Below are 24,903 nucleotides of genomic sequence, written 5' to 3'. Positions count from 1 at the left end.
GCATCCCTGCTGCTGAGCCCACGCAGGACACACACACCTTTGCCGTTCCTAAACAATTCCGGCATTCTGCTGACTGCAGGGAGAGGACAAGATGGTAGGCACTTCAAGCACGTCTGATCCACTGGCAAGACTTCCGTGATTAGAAAATAATGCTGGTGTTGGGCAAGCCAGGTTGGAATCTCTGCCTGTCTCCTTGAACTGGGACAGGGATGCCTCCCATCTTCCAGGTCAGCTGGCTGCTAGGCCGTGGACTAGTCCAGAGGCTACTGAAGTACATCTGGATCCTGGGTGTCTCATGGGAGTGTCCTCCTAACCAGGCATTTCCTTTGCAAGCCTTGGCGATGTCTAGTGATTGCTTGTGAAATGAAAGCAGCTCATCCAGAGAAATCTGAGCTGATTTGACAAGCTTTTTCTTGCACAGAATTGTCAGTAAGAGGTTTCCTGCCCTACATCACTGTGGTGGAAAGTCCCTTTTGCTGACTTAACTCTCAGACACGAATGAGGCTCAGGCATCACCTCTTCTGTCCCCATTTTGTACTGGCAATGTTTATGTGGCATTGCATTATGGTTCAGGCCCCCAGCTAGCTCAGAGGTGCACAAAAATTTGCAGGAGTCTAACTTAGATGGAGAAACTTCATTAGAAAGCAGAAAACTTATGTGCTGCAGCTCTAAATGTTAAGTGCATAAGACCCTTCAGAGATTTAAGCCTTTGTTCTTTCCCATACAATAAAGAGGTTTGCAGGGAAGAACATCCTTGGAAACACTAATCTATACACATACTGCATATCATGTCTTCTCTCTCAGAAACGGCACGTTACATCTGTTTACTGTAAATTAAAAAACAAGTATTTTCCAGTGCATTTTTCCTTCCCAGAAATATTGGCTGCATTCTCTAATTTTATCAGGCTGTGGGAACATTAAGCCCAGAAATAAGTTTTGCCTTCAATTAAAATAAAGCCATAAAATAAAAACAAAGACAAGAGAGGAAAAAGTACGGTGACATAAGCACAGCTTCTTCTGCTGTGTGCTGAACAGTTAGCAATAGCTGTACTAAGAAACCATGTATTGCTTCTGAAGAGTAGCCAGAGCCACACAGAGGAAACTGGGGAAGGTTTCAGGCAGACGTGTGCAGTCCTAAGAGCAAGGGGAATACAGGTATTCCAGAGACAAATGGAAAAGTGCTTTATAGAAAGTATTTCTTGAATCATGGAAGAATGTTCTAGGACTATCCCTACTTCACTTGCTCTAATAAAGCTTCCTGTTCAGCACTACAAAATGTTTTCTTATGTTTTGCTGTTATCTTGGAGCTTTTTAATATTTAGCCTATTTCTTTAAAACCATTTGCAGCCCTCCTCCATTGTGCTTTTCTGGGTATTTGCTATGTACTTGAACTGGAAAGAAGATCAGAGGAGTTGCAGCTATCCTGCTGCTAACCATGGACCAAGGCAAAAAACTTTTAAAAAAGCATTTAGAAAACAATCCATTGGAAAAATAAAACAACAGAATTAAAGAAACCAAACCAATAAATAACTGAAGACAGTTACCACTGCAGTTAACTCCATCAGCTTCCAGTTCGTAGCCAGGTTCACAGCGGCAGAGAAAAGAGCCGTAGGTATTGACGCAGGTCTGAGTGCAAGGGTTTTCACTTGTGCATTCGTTCACATCTGTGGGAAACCAATGGCCAATGCATCAGTGACTTCTCCCCAAACTCTGTTTTCAATTCATTACTGTAAAGCACTTCAAAGAGATCAGCTGTACAGTCAGAATGGTTTGTTCTGAAAAAATATAGCCAAATCAGTATTGTTTATTGGGATTCAGGCTGATGCCTGGAAATAGCATGTTGGAAACACAACATGTGTGGAAATGAAGCATTTTGGGAATGTCTTCAACCAAAAAAAATAACATGGAAGAAGGGGACGAAATATTTATTACAAATGTTTCTGTCTTTATCCTGCAATTTTAAAACCACTGAACTGATTATGTCATAACAGACCTGAGACAAAATGCAGCAGGATATTCCTGAGGAAGAAAATGCAATGAGGAACGGTCCTCATGGAAACCTAGGGCTAAGAAAAGGCTTTTTTTTTTTCCTTTTAGGACATTAGCAGCTTCTGGACACCATTGGCACAGACCATTTCCTGCAGCATGTGGGAAGATGCTCCCTGCTTAGCTACGGAGAGACTTTGTAAAGAGGCTCTGTTGCCTTTGATCGAGGTAGCACATCACAGCAAAAGGGGGTCTAATGCTCAGGACTCTAGTCTGGAACCTGGGAGACTCAGATCTAATCTGCTGATCTGACAGAGATTTCCAGTCTCAGGTGGGTCACACAGCCTGACTTTAAAAATAAATGCAGTGCCTAAACTCGTAGTAATTTCAGTGAACTGAGCAACTCTGCATTTTAGGGCTTGGTCCTCTGTGCCTATTTCTCCTGATACACTGGTCATGTTGCACCTGTACCCCTCTGTTGGGAAGGTTACTTGTATTCTGTAAACTAAGCAAGTTTTAAGGGTGCTGCTGGACTGGGACCAAATATTTCAGTCATGGTTTACCACACACAGTACCTTGGCATGATCTTCCATCATCATTAAGGGTAAAGCCTGGGTTGCACGTACAGGAGTAGGAACCGGGCACGTTGGCACACAGCTGCTGGCAGTAGCCATAGCGACATTCATCTATATCTAGAGATGGGAAAGACGAAAAGCAGAGTGGTCTGCATTTTCACATGCAGGTACAAAGCAGCAAACACACTGAGCCAACAGTACCAGTAACACAGAAATAACCCAGCATACTGGTTATGGATATAGCAGCCAAACTTCAGGTGTTCAGGCCCACAGTTACAACTAAAATACATCTCTACCCAGTAGAATGTAGTCATGGGTTTTTATCCACAGCTGACAACAATCATGTCCTATAAACTGACTGTCATTGCTGTAATCTTCAGCTTCATGTGATGTCACCAGGAAGCCCAGAGTCAGTCCCTTTAGGTGGCTAACTTGAAGCATACCTGAGAGCTGGCACAGCCTGTCAGCACAAGCACAGCCAACGCTGCAGCACAGTTTTGTCAGAATTAATAGAAACTTTTCTTCCCTCCACACATAGCACTAGAAAAGCAGTAAGTATTTGTTACTAAATACTTCCTTTTTTAGAGAGGATATTCTTTAAAGACTTTTTTTTCCTCCCTCGAATAGTCACACTCACTTTTTATATGAATTTTTAACTGACAAGTTATAGACTCTAAAAGGTAAACAGTAAATTGAATGCCAAAATAGCAGTTTGGGCTGAATTGCCGCATTAGCAATACATGCAACTGACTGTCATAAGCACAAGGAAATGCTGTAAGATATGTATGAAGGTAAGTGCTAGAAGAATTTTGCCCCTGGACTAAGAAATGGAATGAAACACCTGGAGAAGTTGTCCTGTCTGAGGCTTTACATTTCCTGTGGTGTCAACTGCCTTTTGATTTATGGAAACTTTTTAGTGGCTAGTCTCAAAGCTTTGAGGTTTGTGCAGTAGAAACCCAAGTGATTATCTTCAGTCAGTTTTCCAGAAGGAGCAAAGCAAGAAGGTGCAGATTTTGGTGAAATGACCTTCACCACAGGTTCCCATGGATGGGAAAATCAAAATTACATTCTCTCTGTGGTTCACACGTATACATAGATCTCTGCATGAATTCCAGCAGTTCATCTTTTGTTTGCTAAATTGGCTGCTTCCTGTTTTAAATATTAAGAATGTGTTGGGAAACAGAATTCTTGAACAACTTGAACATTTACATAATGTGGTAATACCATAAAAACAACAGTGTTGTGAGACTGTTGTATAAGTAGCTACATCCTGCAATTCAAGTTTATGTTGTTGGCCTACATCGGGTCAATTTTGCCATAGAAAGTCTCAGGAAACCATTCTTAAAATGTCAAAATTCTTGGAAATAGTCTCTGTGAAAAATAACAAGGACACTGACACGCAGTTTCACCCTTACTAACTTTTATTTGTCACTGCATTCTAAATAGCAAGATAACCTAAAGGCCAGGGTCGGCTCTGGTACGTACATCAGCAGTGGGCTTGGCCCAGATCCTGCAAAAGGTGACATGGATTTTAGGTAAATCAATAGCTCATTTCACTGACACAACGCATTACTTTAAATACATGCTTTGGCTTTTGCGGGACCGTTATCTCAAGATTGCTACTTTTGGGGATAAGGCCTTTTACAGGGCTGCTTCTTGTGGGTGGGTTGTGTGGATACTGCTGGACTGGCTTCTACTACATATACTTTACTGGGATAATTACAACAGATAGAAGCGTAGCTTTTTGTAGCTGTGGTTTACTAACAGTGCACAGAAAAATTCTGTCTCTAAAACCAACCCAGGATTTCAGTAAACGGTCTTTTACTGCTTTCTGCCAGCAAAAATCACTTCTCCAAGGCCAGTGGAAAGTACGGAAAACCGACACTTTTTTTACACTTAGGGAAAAATACAGCAACTCTAAACACAATATGCCTTTACCTCTTTGCATTGCCCTGCAATAATCCACCCCATGATTACGTGAAGTGGGCAGCACTGGGATGTTATTGCCTGTTTTTAAATAGCGCAAGCAGATACGCAAATCAACTCGGCAATGCAGCCATTTCAGTTCTCTGGTATATCCATCAAGCAATAAAGTACTTTAGATCCATGTCCAAATCCTGAACGCTGCGCACAGCCCTTTTGTTTGGGCTGTAAGTGGGAGAAGTGAATGGGTAACAAAACAGGTGATGCAGAGCAGAGTCCCCCTCCCTGTCCTCCCACATCCGCACCCCATCACGTATGCCTGTACAACCCCCGGCACAAGCTTTTTTTCCAAGAGAAGAGGAATTATCAGAGATTAAGGAACAGGGGGCTTGGAGGCTTCATATCCCAGGGGAACTACAAGACAGTGACTCCCCAAAGCAGCTATGGCTGCAGACACCCCTGCTTGGACAGGGCTCAGCTCTGTCCCTGCCAGGTGAGTTACACAGCAGCTGGTTGCAGTAGTCAGGAAAGCAGCCGTGAGTCAGCCCTTCACTGGAACTGGCACATGGGAGAAGGAAGTTTGAAAATAACTGGAGAGGCTCCAGGGATGAATGGGCAGGGAAAGCCCTTTCTCATTCCAGCTGAGGTGTTGTGACAGGATGGTCCCCCCTGTGCCGAGGGGAAAAAAGTAATAATGAGCAAACTTTAAAAGAAAAAAGTTGTATCCCAAAGGCTAGGTCCTATCCCTGTACCTACAATTAACATCTACATCATCATTCCATGGGCATGTCAAGTGAGGGGAATGGGCTGGAGGAGAGGGAAGCTGGAAGGTTTTCCCATGCGCTTTGTTGAGGGATGTTTTTTTTAACAGAGCTGAGCTAAAAGGATGAACAGAATGTTGCTGCAAGGAAAATAATAAAATTGAAATACAGCTCCTTGGAAGCTACTGAAATGGCACCCAGTTCAGAGGTAATTTTTTTCTCACCCCCATGCAAAAGGGTTGGTTGAATCTAGGGATTTTCTGGCCCATTCCTTGGCATCAAGTACCGATCCCTTCAGGTCCACAGTGTCACAGTGAGGGAAGGACAGGTCTGTTGGGGAATAAATCTTTTTGTATACATGCTTGCGACTGATGGTATATGAAAGGGAATCCTTCAGACTGCGAATATGAAAATCCCATGGATGCTAGTCATATGGCGTTTACATCTACATTTTCGTTCCATGAGGGAGTCGCTCTGCCAAGCGTACCGTTGGCACTTAGAAAGGTCAAAGACAGTTTCCACATAGCCGAAGGTTTAACCGTGTACTTGACAAAGATGCTCAGTGACCTTATTTCAGCTATTCACAAGTACACATACAGACGCTCAAATACGACATTACACAAGGTTTTTACCTAAACACTGGCCTTCCAACAGCCAGTAGCCTTCAGTGCAGGAACAGGTATAGCCCCCCTCAGTATTTATGCAGATCTGGGTGGGGTTACACTGGTGAGAATCTGAAGCGCATTCATCCACATCTGCAACGCAGAAAGACAGAAAGAAAATATTAGAAATGGCAACAACGAGAGATTGTTCACCCTGTACAGGGACTTGGCACTCACAATGTGTACACCGGCTCTGTGCGAGGTTCCAAAGTGTCTTGCAGTAGAGAGAAAGGCCATAACCTTAAGTAAAATTTGTAATAATAAATGTCTGAGGGCAGTGAGAACTGAGGGTGCTCAGCAAGTCTCTCCTTATTGCAAATGACCCAGTGTTTCTCAGAGCTCCTCAAGAAAAGGATTGCATTACCTTGAGTTTTTTACTACTTCCACATTTGCTTTGTCACTGAGCTGGGATTTCCATGCTACAGAGCAGTGTTCACCCCTAGGGCTGCTGAAAGGGCTATATAGCCCCACTGGGGAGTAAGAGATGAATGGGAGTTCAAGAGATGTATAAACACAACTCAGACATCTAAAAAAAAATTACTTCCTACCCCCACCAATGTAGATTATCTCCCTGTAATTTTTCTGACAGAAGGTTCAACCAAAATCAACCTCTACCTGACAAAAAAATGTATACTTCCCTGGAATCAATTTCCTGACAATAAAACTCCTTTTGTTTAATTTTTTTACCATCCTTATTGCTTTAAATGTATTTGGTTTTTTATTACAACCCCTTAGGGCGTTTATGTTGTGGGTTTTTTTTTCTTTTTTTTGCAAAGGAGGTGCATAGCATTCCTACATTTATATAAGCCAGGACCCTGGAACCTAACTGATTAAAAATGCCTTTCAGAGTCAGAAGTTCAATTTGTATCCCTCCTTGCTCAGTCTCTTCCCCGGTGTTTCTGGCGTCAGGCTTGCCTCTAGATGTCAGGAATGGAAATATCAAAAGATAAATTGTGTCATTTTTTCAGCCAACTCAGAACCCTATGTTTTATTTATTGATACCTAAACTATTTTTTATTCCAGCATACTGTGCACTGGCCTCTGCTAAAGTACTATGTCATCCAAGCAATGCTACTCCCTTGATCCCCCCCGATTATTATTAACCCAGACTTTATCGGGTCGCGACTGAAAGTATCTCACAGACGCACTGGGCTGGAGCAGGCAGCAGAAGGCAGGAATTACGTCGCGGTGTCTGTCTCCGAGGCACATAGCACAGCTGGTCAGTTGTAAAACTCCAGCAGTCACAAAATAACTCATCCAATCTATTACAGCAGCACATCTAACATGTTTGGATATATAAATATATACATACATATTATATAGATGGAAAGAATCTAGACTTCTTATCTTGCCAGGTAGTTAACCATTGGAAATTGGTTCCCATGCATTTATTGACCAGATGAAGGTTGGGGAAATGGTGGGAGAAGTGGGAAAGGGGATAACAACTCTAGACTACAAAGGTACAGAAATATGTTGTCCAGTTCAGCTAATGCTTCTGCGATTCAGCCAAAAATTCTGGATCCTCCCTTCATACAGCATATCACACATAACTGGTAGTATTTGAACACAGATTTTATCTAACCATAAATCTAGTAAGAATGACATTAATGTTCTCTAAATGAAAAAGCTTTCTATTTGTCATGTTTGCTTATTGTTTTAGGAGTGGGACCTTGGGATCTGGCCAATTCTGCTGTTTCTAACCTACCCTGAGCTTTAAAAAGAGATTTTAATTTTCCATGCTCCCTGCTTCCAGTAATATTAATAGAAGCGGCACAGTGGAGACAAAACAAGAGTCAGGGTCTTACCACAACATAAGGTAGCAATACTACTTGAAGATCCTCCACTCTTTTGTGGTGCATCTTTCTTGCAGGGATACAACATGCACCCTTCACCAAAAGCAGTGGGTGGCTATGGGATTGGTTTCTTTCCTGAGTCATCATTATAGCAGTTACATGGACAACAGTACAAGCACTCCAGAAGAGTAAGACATCAAACCTCTTTTCTTTGCTATCTGCCAAGCAGAATTCTTTGCTTGCTCCCAGTCTTCACCTTTTACGGTGGTATTGCAGACATATTTCCATTTCAATGCAAAATCTTTTACAACAGAGGCTACCTGCGGAGTTTCTGCTGTCCCTAGACAACCTGGTCAACCTGAAGTAATCTATGCAGAACACCTTGACTCCCCACATTTTACAGAGTAATACCTCACTGACTTAATTAATGAAGTTTTAGACAACCAACAGGTATAAACAGTTTTACTGGTAGCATCAAATCTTTTTGCTTGGGCCTGAGCACACGCACACAGTTCTGTATTACACGTCTCTGGCTTTCTCAAAGACTGCACCTTACCATGATGCACCATTAAACTCTGACAGACCCAGCCAGTGCAATCAAATCAATTATTTTTGGCAAGCAGCCTCCTCAGTTCAAACAGGTAGTATGACTCCAGCCTATCTGCCAGGGGTTATTTATGTTACATGGGCTCACTAAGTGAAAGCTCATATTTGCACAGTGATGAGAAAAATGTTGGTGCAACAATTGGCTAACCGTTAGGTATCCTCTTAAAGAATATCAGAGCTGGGGGACAGGGGGTGCCTTGCCCAGCTGGTGTGCCTGATAAAGTTAAAACTAGACATTTGACAGGGGAAGTTAAAAAAATGACCAAACAAAAAAGCATCAAATAAGTTACTCCACTGTGAAGAAAACTAGCCATAAAACTTGGAGACATTGCCTGTAATGGATTCACTAGACTTAAGTGCCAGCACAGAAACTCTATCAAACCACTCCCAGGGTGTCTTTGGTTGAGTGGAAAATTGCAAGTGGAAACAACCTGACGGCTAGTCAATAATGTGTAAACCGCTTCTTCTTCTGGTTTCACAGCTTATTTCTGTCCCATTCTGTCCCATTTACAGAATCTTAGGTGTGTCCGTGCCCTGGGAATACAATTTCAAAGCTCATTCATACCACCTCTCCCCTTGTGATGGGTCATAGGCAACACTAGAGTAGAACTGTGATGCTAAATGTACATGATACTAAATCTTCAGCAGTTTTGTAGGTTCAAAGCAGATAAGAAAAGTTCAGAGAATAAATTTTTAAGGGCTACTCCATACAAGGATAGCACATGTGGTCAACAAGTCCCTGAGATGCAGTTTCCTAGAGCCTGGCAGAGTGCCTCTGACCCAGCATAACTTGTGTTGCAGTCTGCATCATGGAAAGAAATACCACAATGAGTTGTCTGAGCCCCAGAGTAAAGTCTAATCAGCTGGAGAGCAGAAGAGTTACTAAAGTGAAGCAAGCTAGCAAGAAACCCTAGAAACTCCACTTCCCCCCCATTCAGGGTGTTAACAGATTGTGGTATTTGATGATTTTGGCATCAGTACCATGAAAGCATCACATGGTGTCACCCATCACTGATATCCAAGGATGGTGAGCTGGTTACTGAACCTGCTTTTAGTACCTTTCATTGCCAAGATCCTTAGAAAACATTACCTGCAACCCTAGTGGAAGGTGTCCCTGCCCATGGCAGGGGGTTGGAACTAGATGATCTTTAAGGTCCCTTCCAACCCAAACCATTCTATGATATGATCCCAAGAGCAAGACTAGGTTTTACTAATAGCTAGTGTCACTGAATACCTCTTCTGAGATTCTGGCTAATTACTCAGTACATGGCTGCAAGAAGAATTGCCATGAGGTGAACTAGGAAGCAAACATAAATTAGATCTGTTTTCAGTGAAAACAGACTAAAGATAGTTACTATGCAGGAGAAGGGACTGGCGCAGCAGCAGTGAGCACACTAACTCATCTGTGAGAATTTACCCTGTGGGAACTTATTGCTCTTACCTTCTGCTGCCCTGCTTCCTGTCTGAAAAATGGGGATAACAAAATCTCTGTCGCCAGCCTCCCTCAGTGTTCAGTACCTCAAACTATTCAGGGCAGGGCCTGCCCTCGTATACGGAGCCAGTTCACCATTAGTCCACTTTTACTGTAAGCCTTCCAATCCTAACACAAATCAAATGCTTCTTCAAAACCCTGCAATGGCCCACTTGGTGATAAATAACAGTGCCCTGGATTTTAACCAGGAAATTCCAGACTATGAAATTAAAAGATTAGCCTGCCAACCAACCATTGGCAGGCCGACCAACCTGCTGACCACTCAACAAGACAGAGGCAAGAACAGGTCACAGACGTTTCTACGTTGTAGTCCTTTGTGCAGCCCAATACAACCTGCCCTATTATAGCAATAAAGATGTGACTTTTTCCGAAATTTTGTGCAGCCTTTACACTGTCTAATGAGATCTAAAGTAAAAGATTAACCATCATTCTGAAAACATTACGTTCTACCAGGAGACCTAAGAGGCATAAGAGGCTCTTTCAGCTAAACTCTATGCTACTCACAGTATTACTATTCTACCCTAATGGTTCTCTGAACCTCACAGTTTCCACTAGTTACTAAAACAGGGAGAGAACTATTGACAGAGTCAGTGGCAAACTGGAAGAGTTATCAGGCTACCATACCTCTTCTTACCCTTACAGACTGTTGCTGTGAAATTACATATAAAAACAAGAGGATGTTAAAGGTCATCATACCTAATCATTCTGAGTAAGTCCAAATTTTCCCAAGTGACTAGTGAATCTAGGTGACTCCTTAAAGGTTCCTGATTGTGAGAGAGCAGCCGTTCAGCACTTAAAACCACAGTAGAGAACCAAGGCAGGGCAGGATGGATCTCTGCTTAAAAATTCTCTTGCCAAGGACTGCTTGGCCAACGCTGACCCTGGATGTCTCATCTCTTGATTATGCTGCTGTGTTCTATTGAATCAGCAGTCATCTATGTTCTCTCCTCCATCCTCCCAGTTCTGTTCACATTACTGCTCCCATAGCTAGTTCCAAGGGCAGAAGTTCGGGCGGAAGTCCAGACTGTAATTAAAATTTGATCTGAAGTGGGAACGATCCACTTTGTTACTTCCCAAATGAATACTGAGAGCAACCACATGGCCTATCCAGACCACTGCTCTCTGCCTCCTAAGAAATACCACCTAGAACGAACACAGAGCTTCATGGCTTGAAGACGTGTGTTTTAAAGATCTTTGGTTTACTGACTGAATGAGAGAATCGGGAGGCAGCATCTCCATATACGTTTGTCAGGAAGCCCTTGCTGCAAGAGCCTGAGCCCGCATAATCCAAAATTAACTGTCTCTCTCTCTCAGCTCAGTGTATCTGCCTTAAAAATCTATGGCTGTGGTGGTTTGGTCTAGCAACCCTGGGGTGTGATGTTCTGTTTACTTGACATTTTGACAGAGGTGAGGTGGTTGGGGCAATGGGGTTTCATTTGGGGATTGGAAGGGTGGAGAAAGTGATTTTTATATTTCTGGCTGACTGGCTGCCTTTGTGGGATATGATGTGCTGATACTTTGTTTTTATTGGTACAGATTATGTTTTTAATGCATGGCAGGATGCCTGGTGACTGGATAGATATCATTTACAATGTCAAAATAAATAAATGAACTAATTGTGTTTAGCATGCAAATTACTGGCATTGTGATTTATTATCTGTAAAAGCTAGCAGTAATCTTAATGGATTCTTTAGAGTTTAGCCACCTCACAGAACAATGAATGAATGTTTTAATTCATTGCCCATAAATTAAGTTTTAAAAAAGGAAATAATTTAACAGCCATGCATAAACCACCAACACTGCCCCGCCCTGCGCCCAGGACAGTATATTAATATAGTCAGAAAGAAAACCTAGACGTCAAACTGCAGCACACCACCACATCTCGCCAGGGAGGCTAATTCTTATCAGAAGACATGGTGATCTTTTATACTGACTCATGTCCACAAAGAATGCAGGACTGAGGCCACTCTCATTTGTATTCATAATACCACAAGAAATCACAGCATAAAAAGACAAACAATACTCTAATCCATTGAATTAAGACCAGACATCTTCAGTAATGCTCAAACAAAAGAGGCTAAAACTAGGAGACCAGAGAGAATCATAAACGTGGAATCATGCTGTAGGCATCTACAGGATCCTGAGGATCCGGTTTTGGTCCACTGTTTTCCACATCTGGGATAAAATGCAGAAGATCGGAATCTGGTGAAGTTAATAACAAAAAAGTGAATAGAAATCATATGTAGAAGTGATTTGCTGGGTATGATGGGCACATCTGAAAGTGCATTTCAAGGGAGACAAATGCAAGGTCACATATCAAGAGTGAAAAATGTTGGTCATGAAAATAATTCTGGGGTCATTAAAGATAGCCACTTGAACATGAACTTTTCCTGACACAGTGCTGCTGAAAGGACAAGCATAAACATGAGAACACTGAGTAGACACAGGAAATTGTTCTTACCACTGTATATTGCATTAGTAAAATAATTACTGAAATACATTTCTGGTGTCAACGCTTCAAAAAGCAATATTGCAAAGCGATCAGGAAATCTCCAAAGAGTAATCCGAAATCATGAAAATTTGTCTTGCAGCAAGATAATGCTCCATTTAAGAATCTATTTAAGAAAAGGTTCAAGGTATTTTTGCCTGTGATCTATAAATGTCTTCATGGAAACAAAGTTTTTATCTGTAGATGGTCACTAAAGCTAGCAAAAGACAATGAGATGAAATTCAGTGTTTAGAAGACAAATTAAAAAAAAAAAAAAAAGAGGCACAAATTTCTGTAGTACTACTGATTAACCATCTGAAAAACCTATTAAGGCACATGGTAGATATTCCCTTCCTTTAGGACCTTATACCTGAACAGTACTTCTTCTTTGAAATATGCTGTAGCAAAAAATTTTGTGCTTGAAACACCAATTGCTGAGTAAGGTTCAATGGCCTGTGTCACAGGGAAAAAAAGAAGTTAAAGAAATGTATTGATGAGTTTCCTTTTGGTATTCAGGAGCATGTAGCTACATACCCCACGGCAGAGTAAATGCGTGTGGAAGGCTTACCAAAGAAGCTCCATCCCAAGGAGACAATTTGCACCTGCCGCTACAGGAACAAGAAGTACAACTGTCTTGTTAAGTCCATCCACTAGTGTTGAAAGTGGTGGGATCTGTGACCACACGCATCCCTCCACAGGCACGGTTGGTGCTCAGGGTGCTGTGACCCTTCCTCTCCCTCCATGACAGCTCCTGTCCCTGCTGGCTGGCAAGGCAATAGCGCCTCAGCAGAGAGCTATCACGGAAGGACGTGGACCTGTCATCTTCGAGCTAGAACCACATGCTTGGAGACTTTGGCGATTAGAAGAGAGACTTTGCTTGGACTCTGTATTCAAGAGGGAAGCCAATGTGGACAGCAGATTTCCAAGACAATACGCTTTTGGCAACGCGTGCCGTTTCGCAGATGGGCTGTTACATTTTGTTCTATTTGGAACATATTTAGCATGCATGACTTCCTTTCTTAAGTAATGAATTCTGATAATCATGCCACAAATTTCTGTGGGTCACAGTAGTAGCTATGGCTGCGTTTCCTTCTTTTGATCAGCCACTGACAAAAGTGGGTATGTTATTGCCACCATGGTTCTTCGAGGGCCATCAGCACCATGGGGTTCAACGCAGTAAGGCTTTGATCTTCAGATCAATTTGATGGTAAAAAAGTTTGCCACGGAAAGTCTTCTTCCCCCTGCTACTAGGAGGGGTGGGTGATTCTGGGGCCATACTTTATTGTATTCTGCCTGTATTTTAGTCCTTCTGCTGTGCCATCACAACCCCAGGACCTCACCCTGCTCTCCAGATAGATACAAAATTCTTGCAGAGAGGTTCAAGGCTGCGAGCTGATTCCAGAATCTCCGTCTGCTCAAACACTGAAGCTTGTTCAGTCATTTATAGCCCTCAGGGCTCCATTTTAAAATAATACAGAGATTGGATGTCTTTTTTTCTTTTTTTAATAGGAATAATTGCAGGCCAGGACTAAACATCCGAGCTCAGTAACATGGGTATCAGTTCCAAGATTACTTGGAACAGAGCACTTTCCCTAAACTTCTCCCCCACTCCTTATTTGGACACTGAGAAATAATTTCCTCAGTAGTAGATTTTTACTCAGTGAAATCACATGTTTTCTCAAAACTTTTTTTTCCTCAAGATAATTACATTTGATAAGAAAAGGGGAGAAATAACAATGCCACATTCCTAATGTGCAGCCTGAAGCCAAATTCGAACTGCTGCTGTGTGGGGTCAGTGTTTTTTTCCAAGGGCGACCGACCCTGCTGAGCTTGGACACAATCCAAGATCAACTCCCTAAACACCTGTTTAATTGCATATTTCAGTGTCTGAGGACTGGCCACTGATTGCCGAATTCGTTTTCTATCTGCATCCCATATGCATTGTTATTGGTTGATTGCTAAACAAGGATTAAAGTGTTTTTTTCACATAGAGGGTCAGCCTGGAAGTGGATACTAAATAGCGTGAGGCATGAATCCGTAAGGCTGCTCCTTCTGCCTGGTATGAGAATTGCTCAACATGTGTCACAGGTTCTAGATCTCCTGCCAGCTATCTGAGCCTTTCCTTAGCTAGCACACTTTTAACATTACTCAAAGATGATAAACAACAGCTCAACTGTGAAACGACTTTGCTCTTAGTCCTGCTTTTGTGGTTGAGGCTTATAGGACAGCCATGCAGATACGTGCATAGCAAGGGGGCAAAAGGGGCAGCAGCCTCTTCCCCTTTGGCTGAGAACTGTGCATGGGTCATACACCTGGCACCACCTCCTCACTCCCACTGAGTCCCAGGGCTCCCTGTTGGTACAGGATCACACCTGGTTGTATGGACTATTCCTGGTGTCCCATGAGAGTTTTTGCACAAAAGCATAACACTGAACCTGCTGAATTAAGAGGTACCAAACAGTTGCTGCTCAACATGGTTTCCTCTTCATCATCAGGAAACATAATTTTCAGCTGAATAAATGGAGCATTACTGCTGTACTACCCATTTCCCAAAATTACCTATTTTGTATGATCATAGGCTACACTGAAATCTACTGATAGGGTGGTGAGAGGAGCTAGTGAGCACTCAGTGAGAAGACTCCCAGCTGCTGGAAGGTTATGTAAGTGACACTTTCTACTGCAATGGAAATGAAAAAGATGTGCAGCCAGAGCCAGGAAATGCACACTAAGAAATTAAAACATACTTCTAGCAAAAGGGCTTTACATTCCTCCCTTTGCTGCATGATATGTAACAGCCTTAAGCAAGAACCCCTAGAGAAGGCTCATAAAACTTCACAGGAGTAGAATCATTAACATTGAAAAAGTTAATTTTCTATGGCTGAACTGTGTATTTTCTCTGCAATTCTATGGGATAGTTTTAAAAGACCGTGTAAGAAGGAACATATTAAAAAATATAAGAGTTTAAAGCACTATTTATAAAGCTTTTAATCATGTCTGTGAAATCCTATTGGCTTCTCCTCCAACAAATTATTACAAAGACTTTTCTGTTAGGGTACAGAGCATGAGAGAACTAAAAGAGAACTGCTATTCCCACTTTCACTCCCCAGGGAGCTTTGAGAAATCACTAGCACAAATAGTCCAGCCAGCTGGTTTAGCCAACTGGTGGTCAGTTTACATTTCCTCTAATAAGTGAACTTCTTGACCGTACATTTTAACTGAGTCATTAAGAGCTCCTTTTCCAAGTGTTTTGGCAGACTAAAGATGCCTGAGACTGTGAATAGACCACAATAACTAGTAAAGAGGAGAACAGCCCTACTTTTAATACGGCAGAAGAAATTGATCCAAATGGATCCAGAAATTAAAACCACAATGAAAACAAAGGGATGCAAATATGCACCTGCAGGATATAACAGAAACTTTTATTGGAAGGGTTGTTCCTTCCATTAAAATGCAGCCGCTTGGAACATGTGACATGACAAAAGCTTTAACTGTTGCTCAAGCATGTTGTGCAAACAATTGTGGGAGTGCAGCATTGGAGACCTGAAAATACAAGAGAGATTCTAGGTGTGCAAAATGTACCTGCCCCTAGAGAGAATTCAGTATGGATGCTCTAGTCACTCTCACAGAATACCCTGAAATCTTCAATACACACAAAAAAAGAAGACCCTATGCGTGCGTACAAGCAAGGGATCTCCATTATGGGGAACTGGAACAGTAATATGAGATTCATCACTAACTAATCTCTCACAAAGCCTCAGCAGTCATCACCAGCACCTCATTCAGGAACAGATTGGATTCAAAGCTGATTGGCTTGAGCATGCAAAGAAGCTCCAGCCAGAGGTGGCACGGTTGTACGTTTCCTCGTGTCACTTGAACTGCATGCGTCACACACACATGCAGTGGAGACCACAGTGCTTGTCTTCCTCCAGGGATCTAAGACCCTGGCCCTAGCTGATAAGACCAGGGAAAAGAGCCTGGCTGCACCAACAGTGCTTGCATAATGTGTGTCTGGACAGTAGGACAGTTTTGTATTTGCTCTAGAGGCTCTGTAGAGCTGACCAGTTATACATGACTCAACGCTCGCCTCACCAGTCTGCCCACGCGCAGCCACAAGCTCTGTGGGCAGTGGGACTTAGAAGTCCTTCTTAGGAAGGGAGAGCTTCAGATCTCTGCCCATGGCAGCAACCCTTGCCAGCTGCTCCAGGAGCTGTCGTGACTGACTATGAAGAGGGTGTTATGCTTGGCACTCAGGGCACTGGGGAGCTTATCAGGGGAGAAATTTGTTTTGCATATTTCATCCGAGTTTCAAATCTCTCCATGTCTCAGCATGCTTTATAACAATCTCAAAAGCACCACAAAGCCAAGGTAATTCTTGTATAAATGTTAGGGCCTTTTGGGCTCTTTTGTAAGCAAAGAATGGGTAGTGGACAGAAGCCAGTGGAGAAGAAAAATCTTTGAGAATTATCCTCTGCAAATACTGGCTTCCAGGCTCAGACAGCTGTGTCCTCATTACTGCTAATAGTAAAGAGCTATGCACGTTGGGCAACATTCCCTTCTGAGTGTATACATAGCAAGCCATCTATTTATTTGTTTCTGTGGTGGTGATCATTGGAAAATGCCTATAATCCCTGCTCAAGTAACTGGCTTTAACTCAGACCTGGCATTCACTGGTTTGTAAAGATGGAGCCACATTTGCTTGCAATGTTCCAAAAATTGCTGCCAGCCAACTGGGTTGCAAACCCTCCTGGATAAATGAAAACTGTGTGGATATGGGAGGTTTACTTTGTTCCAGTTAGTGTGTGATGTGGATGTCTACTGGCAATTCTCTTGATGTCCCTACTCTCAGTTCATGGCTCCCCGGAAAAAAGAGGTGTGGTACCTCAAAGGGCTTTTCGCCCTTCTCTCTCTCTCTGTCTTCATTTTAAACCCCATTCAGTTACATTTAATGCATAAATTAAGACAGAAACTTTCAACATTTGTGAAATCCTGAGATAACAAGCGGTCAAAGCAGATGTGCTGAGCCTTTAGAGGCAGAACGCTGTGTTTCGTTTAGCCATAAGAACTGCCAGTTTTGAGCAGGACCACAACAGGTTCTGGATGGTTGTGAAACACCCAGGCAGGACAAGATGTGAGGCTGAAACTGCAGCAAAGAAAGTTTCTAATAAAAGTTACCTGACACTTGCAGAAGTCCTGACCTCCACCTGTTAATCAATAAATCAATCAAGATAAGGGCAGCTCATCTTCCCCTGTACTGATCCTGGCATAAAAAACAGATGTGTTGATCTGGATGGTCCTGACTGAATTTGCATTCTGTGAACCCCAGGATTCACTTCACTGAAAAGCTGAGAATAAAATCCTTCACTTCTGACCGTTGCTTCTAACTCACTACATCATCTTCCATCCAAAGAACTTACAGCACTTTAAGATCAACGTTAAAACTCAAAGTCTATGTGACAAAGAGACTATCGCTTTCATGTTATGGAAGAGTTCAATAAACTAAAGGCTAGACCAGTATCAGACAGTCTCCTGCACTTGAGGCACCGCAGTCTCAGAGCCACTGCACGAGGCATGTCTGGAAGTGATCTGGTCCAAGCCTCCGCTCAAAGCAGGGCCAATTCAGTCAGGTCGCTCAGGGCCTTCTCCAGCCAAGGTCTGAATTTCTCCAAAGCTTCAACCTTTAGCCACAAACGCTATGAACCTCTGTTCCAGTGTTTGACCACTTCCATAGTGATAACATTTCTCCTTATATCTAACAAGAATTTCCCATGTTGCAACTTTTGCCTGTTCCTGTCCACGTGCACCTCTGAGATGAATCTGGCTTTGTCTTCTCCACACACTCACATCAGTCAGCTGAAGACAGCAACCAATACATTTCCCTCACAGCCTCATCTTCTTAAGGCAGAGTAAACCCACTTCTCTCAAGCCCTCTGTGTATGTTACGTGCTCCCACCCTCTAGCCACGGTGGTCCTTTGCAGGGTCCTTCAGCACGCCCATCTCTGTCTTATACCAGGGAACCAGTATGATTCAGAGAGCTGGGCACCTGTGAAGGCAACAGGAATCTACTGTCCGCTGAACTCTCTCATGGAGGTAGCTAAGAGAAAATACCTAGAATGCTCGTATACACACTTGTTACCAGTGCAGTTCATCACAGCAGCAGTATTTTGTGAATCTCCGCTGAATTCACTAGAAACTGGCGAGGTGGGAGAACTACTTCATGCCAGGCTGTACAAACACAGCTAGAACCAGGACTGCCCTGCCCACACATACAGATCTGCACATTTTTGTCCCCAAAGCTTCAAGGTAAGTCAACCTTCTTTGCACCAGAATTCAGAAATTGCCAACTAGCGCTAAAAGCTGAACGCGTGGCCAGTCATATTACCAGTGTCACAGGTGGTCCCATCAGCTCTCAGTGCCCAGGAAAGCTCAGAAAGACAATTGTTCACATTGAGCGTTCCCAAGCCAAATGGTTCAATTCCAAGTAGCCTGGCCTGAAAAAAACATGTTCTGCTTAGGTAATTTAAAAAAAAAAAAAGTAGTAAATAAATAAACAAAAAAGGCAATGTTCCCAACCAGCAAGAACATTTAATGTCTGTGGTTATTCTTGGAGCAAACTCCTGCTCTTACTCTCCAGAAGGCATATCCCAGTGAATTTTCCATCATGTGGGCTTCCTCTAGTGAAAGGCTAAATTACATTTTTTCCTTTATCATCGTACTTTCCTTTATTAGCCCTTTATTCCTACAAGGTCTCTGGACATAGTCATGCAAGAGAGCAGAGACATTTTAGAAGGCACAGTCTCCAGCACAGAAGCATGCCTAGCAAATCCTTAGCATGATTAGCATTGTACCATTTGTAGTCTTTCCAATCAAATACTCCACAGTGTGCCTGAAATTTTGGTGGAGCAAAGTGTGATGGTATTTTGTATCTTGTGATGATATACATCTCTGCAGAATGCACATGACCTGCTGGACCATTAATGAATATATTGCAAATTGTCAGCTGCCAATTACATTTAGAGGAATTCTCCAGTCCAGAGCAGTGCCACAGCTCTCCGGGCTCAAACCTATACTTAGGTTTTCAAAATTGCCCCAGGGGAATACGGAGATAAAATTTTCATTAATTTTTTTTTTCAATTAAAATCATTGGCAGCGTTGGAAGTCGTATGTGTAACCCTGTAAAAACCAATCTTATTCTCCTATGCTACTTTTCATCCATGACTAGTTAAATCTCAATGTCAATGAGCCAAACTGGTGCAAGCCAAACAAACAACAAAAAAAAAAAAGCAGTGTGCTACCGGAATAACATAATACAGGTTTTTAAAAACAGTATCTTCAAACAGCACTGATTTAGTGGGGAAGAACTTCTTCCAAAAGCTGGCATGCTGCAGTCTTTTGGGATGACTGCCTGAAACCGACTGATAGCTATCAATGCACAGTCCTAGGCTATTCCATCACAAAGTCAGTCCTGCTTTTGATTAGAATAATTTCAATCTGCTTCTGCATTAAAGCTCCAGCTGCAGTGTCTAGTGATTTACTGGTAACAAGTGCTGCAGTCTGCCTTTGAAATCCATGAGCATGATCCAGGGCTGCTCCAGCCTATGCCTGGTTTGGGATTCCCCGGGGGAGTTGCAATAGCAGGAAATCAGCTTTCAGACCACATCTTCCCTCCCTGGCCTGGTTCCTGCTGCAGGAGTAAGGAATGGCAGTCTAGCAAATGGACACTGCGCTGCTCCGAGATTTCTCCTTTGGAACAGGGATGTCAGGCTACCCGTTTAAGCTATCTCAGCTTTGCGCTGCTCCACCGTAGCAACAAACTGTTATTTAATGGGTTATTCTTACCCATGCTATGAACTTTTATCTGCTACTTCAGATAAAGCAAACAGTTTTCTTTTGCGCCTCTGTGCATACTGGAAGTGGGAAATACATCAGAAGTACAGCAGCTTAAAGATACCTGATAACATCTATCCCCCTCTCAACTTGTACAAGATTCTTTCTTGCTAATGATTGTTCCAGGCAGTTTTTAAATGCTTCTGCTGATACCTTTTGTACTATTTCTCCACTACAACATACCTAGTGTATTCTTGTGTAATCTAATACACTGTGCTGTCATAAAGGGCTTTACTGTGTTCAGTTTAAAAGTAATTTTCCTTCATTTCAGCAAATTATACTCTACTCAGGAATAATCATTCTTTTGTATGACCCACCATACACAACTTGTGCTTCTCTGACATTTACAGTTTCAACTGCTGTCATCTTACCCTAAGCGTTACTATATACTTAAGTCTTTTAATCAAAGTCAGCCTCAATAATGCCCCCAATTTACTATTGTTCTATACTGAGATTTCCATAAACTTATGTGCACTATCGTTCTATGATTCTACTTACACCTAATGTCAGTAGGTTGGATCCATTCTCAGCAGAACATATTGGAGGACTATTCCCTCTCTGTTCTGGATGAGCAGTCTTAGTAACACTGCCAGAATCATGCCCTACACTGCTTGACATCACTGCCTTCTACTGTTCATCTTCCACCAGATGGCCATGCGTTAGGTTATCTTTTTATCTACTGCTGGGTTTCCAGTCCTTTAATTTCCTGACCACAACTGCAGCTTTTATAGACTTCTGTGTATTATTGTTTGTACAACCTTCCCATTCAGTGTCACCTATAGATACGCTGAGGTTGGACCACAAAACCAGTTAATGCCTTTGATCCAACCAGCAATTTACTGGCTCACCAGCTAATGCTTCATTTATTCAGAGGGCTGGCTGGAAAACAAGAATTTTACCTTGCAAAAAAAAAAAAAATTAGAAAATGGAAACAAGCTCAAAATATGTGAACAAAGCAGACATTAAAATTATTTCTTTTTGTGGAAAAGCAAAACCCAAACCAAACCACACAGCTAGTGTCAGACCAACCAGCAGATCATTCGGACCCTGTAAATTTATGATGCAGTCCTCTCCCCCTCCTGCTAGGCTCTCCCTGTTTAGCTGAAACACTTCTGGTGTTTTCTTTATCTGAATGCCCCATGAACACAAACAGAGGTATTCTCACTGTAGCGGCATGTCACTGATGCAGAGAGCTGAGCCATAGAAACACTAAGGAAATTCTCCAGAAAGATGTACGAGTCTGTATATACATACTTGCAGGTGCCCAAACAAAGACACCACACACCCCTCGACTTCCAGAAAGCGCAGAATGCTCTGCGTGAAAACCTGGACCCCTCAAGGGCTTCCAGCTGTTTGCTCAGATATTGAGATTCCTCAGGTAAGTAGTGAATTCTGAAAACAATATTGAGCAAGGAGGTCTGAGGTCATACTGGCAGCCTGGGGCAAAGACTGCAGGTCAGATCAACAGGGATCTACATGCTAAACTTCCACTGAGGATGAAGGTCAGTGAAAGCAAGTGACCTAACCAAGCCTTGGGAACCTGGGTCTGTCACCCATACTACTGTGCCCTATCATCTGGACAATCCTTCTCACGCTGCAGCGTAGCCTTATACCACAGGGCACCTGCAGCCATGAGCTGGTTGAAAAGAACTAAAAGCAGAGAGGGTTTTGCTGGTGTTAAAACTGAAGATGGGCTTCAGCACAACTTGTCATCCCCAATGGGCAGCATGTCCCGGCCAAGAGGCAGAACACAGAAACTACTCCCCTGAACTGGGCTGGGGATGCGTAACTCTCATTCATCTTCTGGTAGCTTTATTTTCTTTGAAAAATTCTCTCATCTCACTGAAGCACTGAAATGGGAAGCCTGTCAGTTGGCAGATGAAGGGGTCAGAGCATGTTAAACTCCACACAACATTAGGCAGCTCTTCTATTTCTGCGTGGCAGCTCTGTCACGGGCCCGGTGTCTTAGGGACAAGACACAGGAGCAATGCCAGCACATTACCTCTGCCTAGAAAGTCTGGCAAAACATACGGTCATCTGGCTGATTTACACTGGCAAAGGAGCCAATTCATATTTTCTATATATTTTGGCTTAACATCTTGATTGTGACATATAATCATGGCCAATTTGAGGCTGGAACCAAGCGAAAAGAAACAAAGCTGACCCAAAAAATATAAGGGAGAAGCCAAGAAAAACGGTGACTTTTAAGTCATTGAGAGCACTGCCATCTCTAGGCACTGTGGGTGCTGCAAATATATGCAAGAATTAACATAGGCCTGAGCAGAGGGCCGGTGCAATGAAGGGCACTGAAAATAAATAAGCCTTCCAGGCAAGGAGAGACACTATCACGTACTGAACTCTGCATGTTGCACCAGAGGGAGGTAGAGAAGGCATCACTCATGCAGCAAGGTCCCTGAGGGTTCCAGCAGAAATCTAGGCATGGACTGTCATCCACAGCCAAAACAGACACCCACAGGAAAAGGAGAGAAGAACAAGCTGCAGAGACAATGCACCGGGGAAGGGTGCTCATGAAATCGGTCCATCTTCCAGCACTGTTAAGTGACTTAATTTTCTTTTAAGCCCTGTAATTGTCCAGTTGGCGGCATTGCCTTGCATGACAGCTATCCCACAAAGGAAAGCTCACGAAATCTGCTCCAGAGCAGACAGAGCTAATCGGTACATAGTGGCTTTAACTGATCTGGCACTGCTGAAATCCCTGGAAGTAAGACATAATAAAGGCAAGGCGGCCACAAAGCCCCACGTATCCAACCACTGTTAGCAGTAATTCTAAAGAATCATTCAGAGATTAACAGCAGGGGTGAGCGCCCTGTCCTGGCCAGCACATGCCTGAGGATATGGCAAGCTGAGCACGATTACTGCTCCTCTGATGTGAGTCAGGTATAACCTCCTGCCAAGCAGCTCTTGGTGACAACTGAAGTCTATGTGCTCTCTGGCTCAGAGCGCAGTGACCAATAACCCCCAAGTTCACAGACCAAGCTTATCCGAGGCTATTAAACCAACCCAAACCCAGAGTATCAGTTAACATCTTTCCCTTGCATACCCGTTCCCTCTGCAGCCTACAAAGCACAAGGCAGAGGGGATTCCTGGGTTCCTGCCACCTTGTATACCAAAGTACCACACAATTCCAAGAAAGAGGGAAAGCTGAAACACATCATGACATAGAGAGGTCACAATCTAGAGAGATTTTAATTTTCCTGTGTCTGGACTGTGGCCTGCACATCTAACAAGACATGGACATTGTCACTTCTGTGCTTATGCTCCTTCTCTGCATATGTAGCCGTTACGTGTTGTGATGTGACACATTCTCATTCAGCTGTCCCCCTCCATATGCCACTGTGCTTCCCTCCTGGCTCCCAGCCTCAGTACAGAAGAAACCAGAAAATTTTTAATCACCCCTAATAAGCAGGTGAATACACTTCCACAGATGGAGTCAGTTTAGCTCAAGCTAAAGCTGAAAGCAAATTCAAACACTCCTGGTGGCCACAGTCTTTAATCATCAGTCAATCTTCTGACCAGCTGTCTATTCTTCTCTCACAGTCTAGGTAATACTTATCATGGTATCAGGAGCCTGGCAGGAGGAAGACATGGTACCAAACTCCCTGACCATAAGCTACTTATGGCCAGTGGCTTAGGCTCAGGACAGATTAAAATAAATTCACTGCAAGAACTTCTGCTCCAAGACCCTAAAATCTTCACCAAAGTCAGCAGGCACTGTATTCTGAGCTCTAAGAGTTTTTTGGTCTCCAGTTGACTATCCAGCTATCTCCCCAGTATGACTGTAGCTCCGTCAAGTTCAGTTGTGGCTGTACCGTGGCTGTGTTGCCCTCCTCAGCATCATCAGACATAAATCCAGGCGGTCGGTGGCGCTTGAAAGGCACTGACATGCAGAATGATGGACCTGAACTTACTGTTTCACTTCACCATACCCAGGAGCCTACTATTTTTCATTCCAGTACTGAGATGCCAGTTTTCTTAATAACATGCCAGTCTTCTTGGCTTGCATGTTGTATTTCTTGGTTCAATTTTACTCATTTTTTGTGAGTAGTAGAAGCTTCACAAATAAACAAGGCACTCGCTTGTGCTTTACCCGCCAAACCGTACGCCTCCCACACTGCACTCAGCGAGGAATGAAAGACAGGATAATCCAAACCACAGAGGGCTCAGTTTACCCTGCTACAGACATACATACAGCAACCTTTTCTATCAAACCAACTCCTCCACCACAAAAGGATTCACTTCAGTGAAAAGCAGTATTTCCACCCTTATTCTCCTTGGTTAATTCTGCTGGGGGAGGATATGTCTATTGATGGTCAAATTTCTGTATGAAGGACTCTACTGATAGACACTACTGTAGGGACTAGCTGAACCTTGCCTTTCCTCAGCCCCAGCACATCTTCTGTGCTGGTGCAACGGTTTGCTGGGGGAGGACAAAGCTCTACGTGTTTTCAGAACTTTTTACCTTCTTACCCCTGAATATTTTACGGTGAACTCGCAATTACCTTTATGATGGCTGTCGGCGTTGTGAAGCACATCAATTACATATCCTTTTAGGAGGCTACCCTCAACCTCTTGCAGAACCTATTCTCATGCACTCTTTTTTTTTCTAGTTTATTTGGACATGATCGCAGTGCTGTCCTAACAGGGACCACGCATAGCCTTCAGGAACTGGCCACATAGCAAAAGAGATACTTGTGCAAAGCCTTCGATACTG

General features: G+C 43.0%; 1 protein-coding gene across 1 annotated transcript in view; it reads right to left on the bottom strand.

Moving 5' to 3' along the window:
* Window positions 1-6,001, bottom strand: part of LOC104506123 (fibulin-5-like) — a gene marked incomplete at its 3' end in the record, with an annotated part of 11,341 nt that extends 5,340 nt beyond the window's left edge. The window contains exons 1-3 of the mRNA XM_010146960.1: window positions 5,878-6,001; window positions 2,562-2,678; window positions 1,545-1,664 (exon numbers count right to left, since the gene is read on the bottom strand). The remainder of the gene's footprint in view (window positions 1-1,544; window positions 1,665-2,561; window positions 2,679-5,877) is intronic.
* Between the last annotated feature and the right edge of the window lie 18,902 nt (window positions 6,002-24,903).

The sequence above is a fragment of the Eurypyga helias genome, unplaced genomic scaffold (assembly GCF_000690775.1).
Source record: "Eurypyga helias isolate BGI_N326 unplaced genomic scaffold, ASM69077v1 scaffold40142, whole genome shotgun sequence".
Classification (NCBI taxonomy): Eukaryota; Metazoa; Chordata; class Aves; order Eurypygiformes; family Eurypygidae; genus Eurypyga; species Eurypyga helias.
This window is presented reverse-complemented; position numbering and strand designations above follow the sequence as displayed.